At 42.4% G+C, this 12,606-nt stretch overlaps 1 pseudogene; it reads right to left on the bottom strand.

Moving 5' to 3' along the window:
- Positions 1-2,072: 2,072 nt before the first annotated feature.
- LOC124993624 (ER membrane protein complex subunit 8-like) lies at positions 2,073-9,778 on the bottom strand (annotated as a pseudogene).
- Between the last annotated feature and the right edge of the window lie 2,828 nt (positions 9,779-12,606).

Raw genomic sequence — 12,606 nt, 5'->3', positions numbered from 1 at the left:
GAGGGGATACTAAAATTAAAAACAAACAAACAAATGAGCCTGTTTCAAATGAAGACTGTGAAAGGGGAAAAAGCCTTTGAACATAGTTCTTTGACTTATATCACCAATTAAAGGAGGGGGGGAAAGAAATGCAAAAAATCTTTTTCCATAGCAGAATGGGTATAGCAATTCTTACAAGTATAATATTGAGAAAATTATATCACTGCTCAGGAATCAGGATACTCACTATGTGAGAGAAAGAGAATGAGGGAAGACAGAGAAACTCTGAAGCCTTGGATTGGTACTAAAGGTGAAAGAATGAATTCATAATTTGACATAAAGCCATATGAAATTAATATTCTTTCCGTCTTTGTTCACTGAGAAGGTCTATAATCACTGAGCCCACCCGATGTTCAAAATTTGGTTTCTAAATCCTACACTTGAGAATTTCTTGAAGAAATTGTTGATTTCAGAGAAACAGAGAGTACAAGTGGACCTTGTACAGAAAGTAAGGAAATAATCAAAGAATAAGGTCATGTAAAAATTAACCACTTGAAGGGAATCTTTTGCCAAATCACAGACAATCTAAGCATCCAAATAAAATGGTAGTGGTGAATTACAATCCACTGGACAAAATAACAGCCCATGGGTCTATACTAATACTGAATATGGATGAAGGAAACCTTTTGCTTACCATGAAATGCCATTTGCTAAATACAGAAGAAATGATAGCTCAGAAAGTCACCATTTTGCAACCATCATTGTAAGAAGTAATCCAGGCAGGAGTCTTCAATGTATGTTAAAATTATTGAGTGAAATTTGATATGGAATAGGTTATCTGCATAGTTTACAAGTATCTCCCCACAGACTACTTATTGATTATAAAGGGAGAAGTCATTAATACATGTATACACATTATTATATACAATTATAATTATATATCAAAGAAACTTGGAAAACACAACCTTAACCAGATGATCAAAACTAACATCACCGTTATTGGGACAAACAGATGTCAATGCTTGCTGATGTGATACCCTGGTAAGGACATGGTATCGCTTCTGTGGTATGCAGAGGGGGAGGTGGTGGTGTTTGAAGGATACTCTACAAAACAACTAGCTTGAACTCTTCAAAAATAACAGTTCATGAGAGACAAAGAAAGGCTCAGGAATTAGTCTAGATGAAAGGAGAACAAAGAGGCTTTTTGACACTCTATGTTTCCAAGTAAGTGCTATGAGTATTGACTTAGGGGTTACAAATAAGTTTTGGTGAATTCACAAATGCAGAATCTGCAATGAACCTGGATTAGAATGCATGCACACACACATATACATGCACAAACATACATACACAAGGATATGGGTGTGTGCGTGTGTGTGTTTATCTCTGCTATGGGACTGCAAAGGAGAGGCAGCTAACCCTCCAATCCTGCTGGCATTGCACTGGGGGCAGGGGAGGGTTACCTACTCCTGGATGGAACTCCTAAATTATACCTATGGTTGGTAATCAACTGAACTTGGCAATTCCTATTGGTGCTGTTAGAGTAATTATGAAGAGGAAGAGAGAAGGCAGAGACAGGGGAAGGGGTACAAGAACACAGAGTGAGTGAGTGGAGAAGGGGGGAGGTGGAGACTTGTATCCTGAACCTGGAGGGAGTGGGTGAACTTAACATTCCCTGCCCTTCCCCACCACTGATTAGTAGTTTCCAGTTAGTAGGAACTGAACAAAGGATATTTTTGAAGTTTTTTTTTTTTTTTTAGAGATGACTTTTTATTTTTTTTAATAGTTCATAAAGTCTTAAAAAGTATTCTCTCCAGATTATAAAAGGTTAGTTAAAACTATTTAATAGGAACAATTTTGGACAAGGAGAAATAACTTTGATTTGGAAGATGACAGCAACATGTGACTCAGAGAATCCACAGGGACCAGGCATTTTGGGCCTCCTTCAGCCTCTGCCCAGAAATACCACTGACTGACATCCTGCGCTCCATGGCACAAGCTACCTCAGCTCTCCACCAGGTTACGACTCTACAGTAAAAATAGGTTTTATTCTTCAGTGTAGTGGAAATGCAAGCAGTCACTGTGGCCCGTGCTCAGCACAGGTGTAGAATAGCTTTGTTGATCTCTGACACTGTTGTCCAGACACTCTGAACGTCTTCCTGGTGGTTATGGAAATCCACGAGCATTTCGGGTATTTCTAGATCGGCTGTCCAGAAGTGAGGCTGAGATCTTCTGCGCCTTGGGCCAGTCCTCACAGTAGTCAAGGTGTGGTTTCTGCACTGCCACCTGTTCTCCTGCCCATACACGTGGATTGTGGGCCCCACGCAGTCCATCATAAACCTGGTGTTGTCTACCATGATGAAAAGTGGTGTCACTGAAGCCCTCGGCCATTCTGGAGGCCACCTTCTCTGCGACCTGGTTTGGATTGGCATCCTTCATTAGCTTGATAACAACCAGCAACCACGTAGCTATTATCTTTGCACCATGAATCAATCAGGATATACCAGGGTCAGTGTGCAGAGGAAGAGGGGATGCAGTCCACACAGAGGGTGTTGGAGGGTGGCAGGTGTTCCTTGCGCGACTTTGGCCACCAGCAGCCCGTTGACTGTACAGTGCGGGTACTGGAGCCATGCAGCAGCATCTTGCAAGTAGGCCTGGATGGTCAGCTTCACCCAGGCATGCTGACCCCCATGGCCTCGTGGGATGAGGTGCCAAACGACCCCTGGTGCAGCCCAGGGCAGGCGGCCCCACAGGCCCGGCACCCCAGATGTGGTTTGCCCTCCTCGCAGCCCCCTCCCTCCCTCCCTCCCTTCCTCCTTTTCTCCCTTCCTCCCTTTCTTCTTCTCAGTGTTCATGAAGTGTGTTTAATATCTTTCACTTTCAAAAGGCAGTCCAGCAGGATTATGGACAGTGTCTTTGGCACACAGGGCATGAGTTCTCCAGATCCACATCCTCGAAGTGCACAGAAAATAGAGGTTGTTAGAGATTCCTGGCCAGAGGTCATTATCTGCAACACTCAGAGTTTATTTCTGGGAAATAAGTAAAGACTAAGTAAGCATCAAGAAATGTCTAAGGAAAAAATGGTTTGTTTTCCCTGAGTCAGGCTATGGGACTTACAGCTGAGCCTAGCAGAGACTTTCATATTCTGTCATAGGAAAAAGATGTACTAGTCCTTTATGCGCTGTTAGAGAAAGAATTAACTGGTACTTCATTAAATTCCTAGAACTTGGAGATTATAATCATTATGAATTCTTTTAAAAAACACAGGTGGAGGGGCTGGAGTTGTGGCTCAGTGGTAGAGCACTTGCCTAGCATGTGTGAGTCGCTGGGTTCCCGCTTCAGCACCACATAAAAATAAATAAAATAAAGGTATCATGTCCATCTATAACTAAAAAAATATATATATTAAAAAAAAAAAACAAAAGGGTGGAGATGAGAAGAGAGAGATGCTGAAGTTCTATGCAGGAAGATGCTCAAAGGTTGAGAAATTGTTCCCCAAACTTTTCTGAGAACCAGCTTGCTCATCTTGAAAATGAGAATAAGAAAATCTCCCTTCAAAGGTTGGTGATACTGGAAACTTTGAGGCACTAGACATCTTCCTCCTGTCCTCCTTCCTGCCTACATGTAGTGTGATATCGCGTTCCCTCTGGCCGCAGAGAGAGACACGACAAACGTCTGAAGCTTTGGAAGTTTATTGTGCACAGTCTTCCTTTCTTTCCCTCTTTTCTAATCCCTTTCTCTCTTTTCTTTCTCTCGCTCTCTTTCCCTCTGCTTAACTCTCGCCTGCTCCGGTCGCTCCGCTCCTCCCGCTTGGCTCACGCCTACTTCGGCCGCTCCGCTTCTCCCACTCGGCTCTCGCCCTTGCTCGCACTCTTCTTCCTCGCTTCTTCTCCTACTCTCAGCTTCTTCTTCTCTCAGCTTCTTCTTCTCTCAGCTTCTTCTTACTCCCAGCTTCAGCCGCCGCTTACTCCCCCACCCACCAAGCTTATATACACTTCAACCAATCAGGGGAGAGCACACGAGGTAAACCGCGGACAGCTGCAGGCATAGAATAGGTACACGAGGGGGGCATGCTCTAATCACATCGTTAACTAGCCAATCATTGGAATTCGCTGGTTGTTTACTGTATAGCTGGCCGCTTTTGGCTCAGCGCCAGGCGCCATCTTGACCGTGCTCGAGGCTGGGGGTCCCGGGAACCCCGACAGTGTGACATATATCACAGAATCATAGAGGTCGAAGGGGCCTCAGAGAATCAATAGGTCAAACGCCACTTTCTTGAACTGATGTCATCAAAGTCTTGAAAATTTAGATAACCTGCCTGAGACCACACAGCCAACCAGGAATTGAATCCAAGACTCCTCCACCCTGTGCTTTTAGTGAGAGCATGGTGTTTGTTGTTCTTTTCATCGTGGATCATGGAACTAATGGATAAATACATCATTATACTTTAACTACAGGGTGAACCAATCTACTCCCACGCAGCTTTGATCTGGAGTCAGTTGACACTGGATCCCTGGCCTCTGGTGAGTTTACATCAGAGGACGATGACCTTAGGAACTGGTTTGCTTTCTGCCGTGTTAGGACTGACACCAGCTAAGAGGTGGGCACTCCTAGTGGGGCCTCTTCTGTGTGCCATGATGGAAAGGGCAGAGCTCATGGTTGAGTTTACCTGTTGGAGGGAATCTGTCACCAGCTGTGTGACTTCGGGTATAGGTGTAATTTATTTTCTCTGGCACTCAGTTTCCTCACCAATAAAAATGTAGACAAAATTCATATTTATGGGACTAAATGAGATCATGCATGTGACACATGCCCAGTCAATAGAAAATCTTAATAATTGGTCATTTTTATTTTGGCCCAAAGATATTTATGCTTGTGAATAAAACTAAGTAGAGGACTTGGAGAACCCACTACAAGTAATTTAAACTTTTTTCTAACCTTAAAAGAATGTTGCCACAGTTATTTAAGTGCATTATAGAAAAATTAAAAAGAAAGCAAATAAGAAAATAAAATTATCCTATTATACTGTTAATAGTTGGTGGACATCCTTCTATGCATAAATCACATACATTTCATATATATAAAAGTAATAAAGTTACTGTATATACTATATGGTAGCTTGCTTTTAAAATCTAACAAGATTATGGACAGCTAACATGTAAATAAATCCATAATTACAACATAATTTTTAATTAGTACACAGTAGTCCATTGAGTCAATTATTCAAACCAATTCTCTTTGTGACTTGTTTAGATTGCTTTCCAATTTTCAGTGTTATTATAAACAATGCTACAATTAACATTCTTGTAGGTAAATCTGTTTAATTATCATTGTTCAATTTTTTCATTACTTGTTTAGTAGTAATGCCTCAAAATGGAATTACTGGGTCAAAGTTATTTAACATTTCTAACATTAAAACTTTTTATATGATTTGCCACATCTCTCTCCAGAAATATAACATCAGAAAGCACACTAGCAGGGTATGAACCACCAGGAAATGGTCTGCACTTGAATGTCCCAAATACAGTAAACAGAGACCTTTCTCTTAAAAGGACAGGGAAAGGCTGTGAAGCTTGAGGTTCTGGGATCCTCGGTGGATCCTCAGTGGATCTGGATTGGGGGTAGGTAGAAGGAAGTTCCTCCACCCTAGTGAAGTCCTAAGTTCTTCTCCAGTAAATGAGGTTTCTCCTCCGTGACAGGCACTATGCTAGATGCTAAGATTAAAGAACTAAGAAGTACATCTTGTGCCCTGAGGAGCAGAAGATTGCAATAAAATTTTGATTCTAACCACAAATGTAAGCCTAAGGATTAGGTCTGCCCTAAACCAGACCTGGAAAAATAAAGGAACCAAAGGGATTGGCAAGGATTTCCTAGAGGCCATGGCATCCAAGACAGGCTTTGAAGAGTAACTAGGAGTTAGTTCATGAAGAACCAGAGAAGAGCAGACGGATCATGTGTTCAAGGCCTTGGAAGTAGGAGCAAGCAAATTCAGATAACTATACCAGGAGCCTAGGAATCCAAACCCAGGAAGGAAGGAAGGAAGGAAGGAAGGGACAGAGGGAGGGAGGGAGGGAGGGATTTGAAAATAAACGCCTATATTTCAGTTCACTCCATTGTAACAACTGAAGAATCATTTGTTCCAGTGGCTTATAGAGGATCACAGACACCACAGGGAGGCAAGTGACCAGCCAGTGACAATGGGAGGACAGGCTACCTTATGAGAGCAGGGCAATGCTTTTAGTATAAATGAAACTTCTCTGTGACACTGGGGATACCTTGCTTGTAATGAATAATTTGTGATAATTAGCAGCCCTTTCTATGTTTTAGCAGGCGACAATATGATATTTCAAGTGTTCTTTTTAATTTAGGATATCAAAACTTTGAGTGGAGTGTGGTGGCACATGCCTATAATCCCAGCAACTTGAGAGGCTGAGGCAGGAGGATTGTAAATCAAAGGCCAGCCTCAGTCATTTAGCAAGACCCTCAGTGACTTGGTGAGACTCTGCCTCAAAATAAAAAATAAAATAGATGGAGGGATGTGGTTCAATAGTAAAGGATCCCTGGGGTTCAACCTCAGTACCACTAACCCTGCACAATCAATCTTAGAAATATAGTTCATTTTGAATGAACCAGGCGCTGAATGCTTGGGTAAATCTTTTTCTATTGTAGTTTTATGACTTGAGATTGCATGTGTGTGTGTGTGTGTGTGTGTGTGAAAGAGAGAGAGAAGAGAGGTGGAGAGGAAGAGGTGAGAAGAGGAGGGTGAAGGAATGATAAGAGACAAAGCCAGGGTGGTAGGCAGCAGGAACCTGAGGACTTGCTGTGCTAGAATGAATTGCATTGCCTCCTAAATGTCTTGATGAGTCACTAAGGTTTTTGAGGACTTGGTCCCAGAAAAATAATTCTAGTCTACAGAGACAAAAGGCCCCCGCTTCTCATCACCAAGGTCAGAGGCAACAAGAACAGACGTGGGTGTTGTCCATCCTGTGGGCTCCCAGCTCATGCTTGTGATTTCCCACCTGCTCTCAATTCCCCTGCTTCCCATCCATCTTCTCGTCCTGAATTTCTGCCCCTTGGAGTTTGGGCTCCATCTTTGGGTATGGAGACAGCTTTATGGGGACTGTTTACCCAGCACCCACAATTGCATCAGTCCATTCCTTGTAATACCTCCCCTGGTTCTGCTAAATCTAATTGAACCCTGACAGATACAGTTGTGAATGAGGGAGACCTGCTGAAGAGATGGACGTGACAGTGGGAATAGGAAGGAATGGATCTGAGACATGTTAAGGAGGCAGGAAATCAAGAGCTGCTGAGCAATCAAAATGGTGGCAAAGAGGAGGGCAGGCTGGAGAATGAGCCTGAAGGTTGAGGCTCTGTGGCTGGGTCAGGGAGTCCTGCTGCCTTTGCAGGAGTGGAGCAGGCTTGGGAAGGAGAGGGGTGGGGGCTTTAATTTGGGACTTTAGTTCCAAGGGCCCAAAGTTTCTCTAAGTGGAGTTTACAATTGGTGTTGGATATACGGACTGGAAGCTTGAAGAGAATCAGTAGGATCAGAAGCAGCAGCCAAAGGCCAGAGGCTGGACATGGGAGAAAGCCAGGTTCTGTGGACAAGGAAGGGTTGGATTCAGAAAAGAAGGGGTGGTCACAGGGCGAGAAGCCATGGAAAGCTTGATCAAAAAAAAAAAAAGGCTAAAATGTGCCCATTAGATTCTGCATCCAGGAGGTCGCTGATGATCTTGTCAGCAGCAGTTTCAGAGGAGTGTTGGAAGCAGAAGTCAGAGTGCAGTGAAAAAAATGAACGTGAGTTCATGATTTAGATAAGCGAGTGTAGACCACGGTTTTTAAAAGCTTGGTTGTAAACAGAAGGAAAGCAACACATGCAAGAGAAGAATACAGAGATGAGGAAAGGCCTTTGAAAATAAAAGAGCATGGTTATATACTGAAGCTATAGGGCCATTACAGGGAAGATTGGAAATCCAGTAGAAAAAAGGAAAATGTGTGGAATATGACCTAGTAAACTGAAGTTACCAGAGTGGATAAGATCACCAACAGGAGACTATAAAATGAGAAGAAGAAAAGTGAAATTGCAGGGCCTCTAACTCTAAATGTCAGGGAGTCTGAAGAGTTCCAAACTGGAGGTTGACAATGACATTAAACATCGCAGAGAGATTAAGTAGTGGGAGAAGGAAAACAAATACTGGACCAATGGTTTTGACAATAGGGTCAACAGTGACCTTTTCCAGAGCCATCTGATTATGTTGGTGTGAACATAAACCAAAGCATAATGGATTGAGACGTGATAACTAGAATAACTCAGGCAATTGTAAGTTTGGGGAGGAATAATGCCAAGCAAGGGTAAATGTCCCCTGAGACAGGCCTGCTTGTATTTCAGCAGAAAAAAATTGGCAGAAAATTTGCTTGGAAAGTAATTTGATGATATATATCAAGAGTCATAAAGTATTCTCATTATTCTGGAGTCTTGGTTCTACTTCTGAGGCCCTACCTTAGAAAAGGTTCATAAATATGGAAAACCTTTTACATATAATAATATTTATTGTTGTGCTACTTAAAACTGTGAGGAAGAGATAACCACCTAAATGTCCAACAATGAGAGAATGGTTAAATTAACTATGGTGTGTCCACTTGCTGGAATACACATCAGCTATCATAAATGATGTTTATGGGATCTACACAGTAATACAGAAAATGTTTATGTTATAAGGTCGCATTGCAAAATCAGACAGACTTTTTTGAAACTATAGTAAAATTGTACTGTATCGTTTTTGTTTTTGGTACTAAGGATCAAACCCAGGGGTGCTTTAGCACTGAGCTATACCCCAGCACTTTCAATATTATATATTTATTTTTTTAAATTTCTTTATCTTTACAGAAAAGCATCAGGACATATTTTTAACTCCTGGTGATTTCTCAAGATATAGCTGTGTGGCCCTGCTTTCTATAGAATCTATCTGTTTCAAAATGGGTCTAAAGCAAAGCCGCTTACATGGTACATTTAAAGTTGTGGCCTTGACATTATTAGAGGTTTCAAATAAGCAAATTCATCACAACCTATAATCATTCCATGTATAAATATAATTGTTTAATTTTTCTAAACACTCAGTCTGAGCCCCAGCTCTTTTTATATTTAAGATGAAGTCTTGTTTAGTTGCTGAGGCTGGCCTTGAACTTGTGAACCTCCTGTCTCAGCCTCCTGAATCACTGGGGGGTATAGATGTGTGTTTTATAGAGCATTCTAGACAGCAAAAGGGGAAAAAACAAGGCAATACAATATAGGAAAATGTTTGTGTTTTTATTTGAGAAATGGAACTTTGGGAAGCATTTATTTTTATTCTTTTAGCATTTCAGTATTTTCCATAATTTAAAAATTAACCCTGTAGTATTTAGAAATTTAAAATAAATTTTTTTAAAGGTGATTCATTGGCTAAGAGCAAGGGGACGGGTAGGGAAGTGGTTTGAGAGGGATGCAGGATCAAGGTGAGAGTGAGTTTTTAGGATGGGATGGGGATTATCTGAGAGTGCTTGCGGGCAGAGGAAAGGGTGCAGCTGCCGTTACAGTGAATGGAAGGGATGCTGGGAGGGGCCCAGTACAGGCCGACGCTTCACGCTGACGATTTGCTCAATGACAGCAGGGTCCCACAAGATCACAATAAGATCCCATGAGAGCTGAAAACTCTTAAACTCTTATCATCTAGTGACACTGTAGCAAGTGTATCATCGTAGCGATGCATCGCTCACATGTTGGTGAAACTGGTGTGAACAAACCTGCCACGCTACCAGTCATGTAACCGTATAGCACAATTAGGTTCAGTGCATGAGACTCGCTAATGATAACGCACCAGTGTGTTACTGGGTTTATGTATTTACTATACTGCACTTTTTACCATTGTTTTAGATTGTACTCCTTCTGTTTATAAAAAGTTTACTGTAAAACTGCACCATGTCATGCCAGCAGCAGCCTCGAACATCTTGTGTTTATTGTTTTTCTTAATTGCATCAAGAGGCCACTTCAAATGATGGACCTGTGCCATTAGGCTTGTGTAAGCTCACTCCGCGATGTTCACACAATTATGGAATTCCCTAACCATGCGTTTCTCAGAACTTATCACCCTTTTTATGTGACACAATACTGTAACTGGGGAAGGTGAGGGTAGAGAGAGTAGCCTGAGGGAGGAGAAAGACTACCTATGAACTACAGGCAAGGAGGGGAGAATGGGTGACTCTGGAAATATAGTGGAGGGAATTCTTAGCTGACAGCATTTCTTTTACTTGGTCACTGAGGTGCTTGACTTGTTGAGGGTTGAGAAATGGGAGTATGACCTGGGACTTGAGAGGGGCAAGCATGGATTAGCCACTGTTGAGACTGGGAGATGAAATGATGGTGGGCAGCTCTGTGGTCCCGTCTAAGGATGGAGAGCAACTTCTGTCAGGGTATCAAGAGCCAAGCCTGGGACTACAAATTTGTGAAACTACTGGAGATTCCTCAGAAAACAAACTTGAAATGGAACCGCCATTTGACCCGGTTATCCTATTCTGTGGTGTATAAACAAAGGACTTAAAATCAACATACTATAGTGACTCAGCCACATCAATGTTTATAGCAGCTCAATTCACAATGGCTAAATTATGGAATCAACCTAGGTGCCCTTCAATAGATGATTCGATAAAGAAACTGTGGTTTATATACACAATGGAATATTACTCAGCCATAAAGAAGAATGAAATTATGGTATTTGTCAGTAAATGAATGGAACTAGAGACTATTATGCTAAGTGAAATAAGCCAAGCCCAAAAAGTCAAAGGCTTAACATTCTCTCTGATACACAGATGCTGACTCACAATAAGAGGGGGAAGAAAGAATAGAAATTTATTGGATTAGACAAAGGGGAATTAAGGGAAGGGAAGGGGTGTGAGGGGTGTGAGAATAGGAAAGACAAAATTAAATGGACATAACTTTCTTATGTTCATATATGAATACACGACCAGTGTAACTCCACGTTCTGTACAACCACAAGAATGGGAAGTTAAGACTCCATGTATATATGTTAAAACGCACTCTAACATCACGTACATCTAAAAAGAAGAAGAAAATAGAGCCAAGCAATGAGAAACCCTTCAGTCAGAACTACAGACTGGGAACAGGAATGAAGAGAAAATACAATTGGAGCTGGCCCCTGGAAGGCAGGTGGTCCAGAGGACAGAAGTCAGAGGGTCGTGGTGTATCACTGAAACAACCCATGGGGGCTGGGGCGTGAGACCAGGGAATGAAACCAGGAGGTGCCTTGTAGCCTGAATAACAGAGACAGACTGCTGCTCTTAGTGAGGCTGAAAAACAAGTTGAGCTGAGGGAAGTGAATCAGGGCTGGACAAAAAGGCAGAGGGAGGGTGAGGCAAGGTCAGCCACCCAGGAAGAGGACAACTGCACCAGGAGGGTGTGGCCGTGGGAACCACAGGGTGGTGGAGATGAAGCCGAGGCAATATGGCAAGATGTGGAGAGACTCAGGTGTTGGATGGGTGGGCCACTGGCAGGGTGTCGACGGTGACTGGGGCAGGCAAGGAGAGACACCAAAGCCACTGGTGAATGTGGGAGAGTCCCTGGGGGTCAGAGCAATGGGGACAAGGATGGAAAGGGGCAGCCCAATGGCAGAGAAGAGTGAACATCTCCTAGATGGAGATAAGAGAACACCCTGAAAACCAGTGCAGACAGGAGAATTTCAACACCAGTGGCTGGTCCTCAGAGACAAGGTGCAGAGGAAAGTGCACCCTCTGATGGGGAGGGTGGTGATGGAAGTGGTGTTATTCCAACAACGAGAGAGTGTGTGTGTGTTTGCAGCGCTAGAGATCAAACCCAGGGCTGGCACATGCTTGACAGATGCTCTACTACTGAGCTAAACCCCCAGCCCTTTTTAAAAGTATTTTATTTTGAGATAGGGTCTTGCTAAATTGCTGAGGCTTGCCTCAAACTTGCCACCTCCTGCTTCAGCCTCCCAAGTAGCTGGGATTGCAGGCATGACACACCCAGCAACAATTAAAAAAAAAAAAAATTTTTTTTGAGCCTAAGTACAAGCCAATGTCCTAGATGGGTGGAAGAATAAAAGGATGAATTAAAATGGACCAGACAAGCTACTACATGCATATATACATGCCAAACCTCACCCCCCCACCAAAAAAAATATAGGTGCCATAAAATAGGTCCAGAAAAGGAGAGGGTTTTTCCAATTTGGGTTTAGGAAAGGCTTTGTGAAGAACAGGGTATTTGAGATGGTCTAGAATAGCAGTTAGACAGCAAAAGTTGGCGGGTCAGCAGGTGGCTAAGGTGGACAGTGCACACCAGGAGTATCGTGAGTCCACACAGGGACAGGAAATCCCAGGGTTTGTTCAGGTAAGATCTAGTAGCTGAATTTGGTCAGAGCATAGTACGTACAAGAAATAGGAGAGAGAAGCAGAAAGGGGCAGATTGTGTAAGGTAAGGAATCTAGACTTTATTATATACATTAATGGTTTCTAAATTTTTTGATTATGCACCTAAGAAGTCACAAAATGTTTTAATATACATAGCCAATATATGTATGACTTGTTAAATATATGTTTTAAATCAATAATTTATGTGCC

Source organism: Sciurus carolinensis, chromosome 9, assembly GCF_902686445.1.
Source record: "Sciurus carolinensis chromosome 9, mSciCar1.2, whole genome shotgun sequence".
Classification (NCBI taxonomy): domain Eukaryota; kingdom Metazoa; phylum Chordata; class Mammalia; order Rodentia; family Sciuridae; genus Sciurus; species Sciurus carolinensis.
The sequence above is the reverse complement of the archived record's forward strand: the minus strand, read 5'-3'. Positions and strand labels throughout refer to the sequence as shown.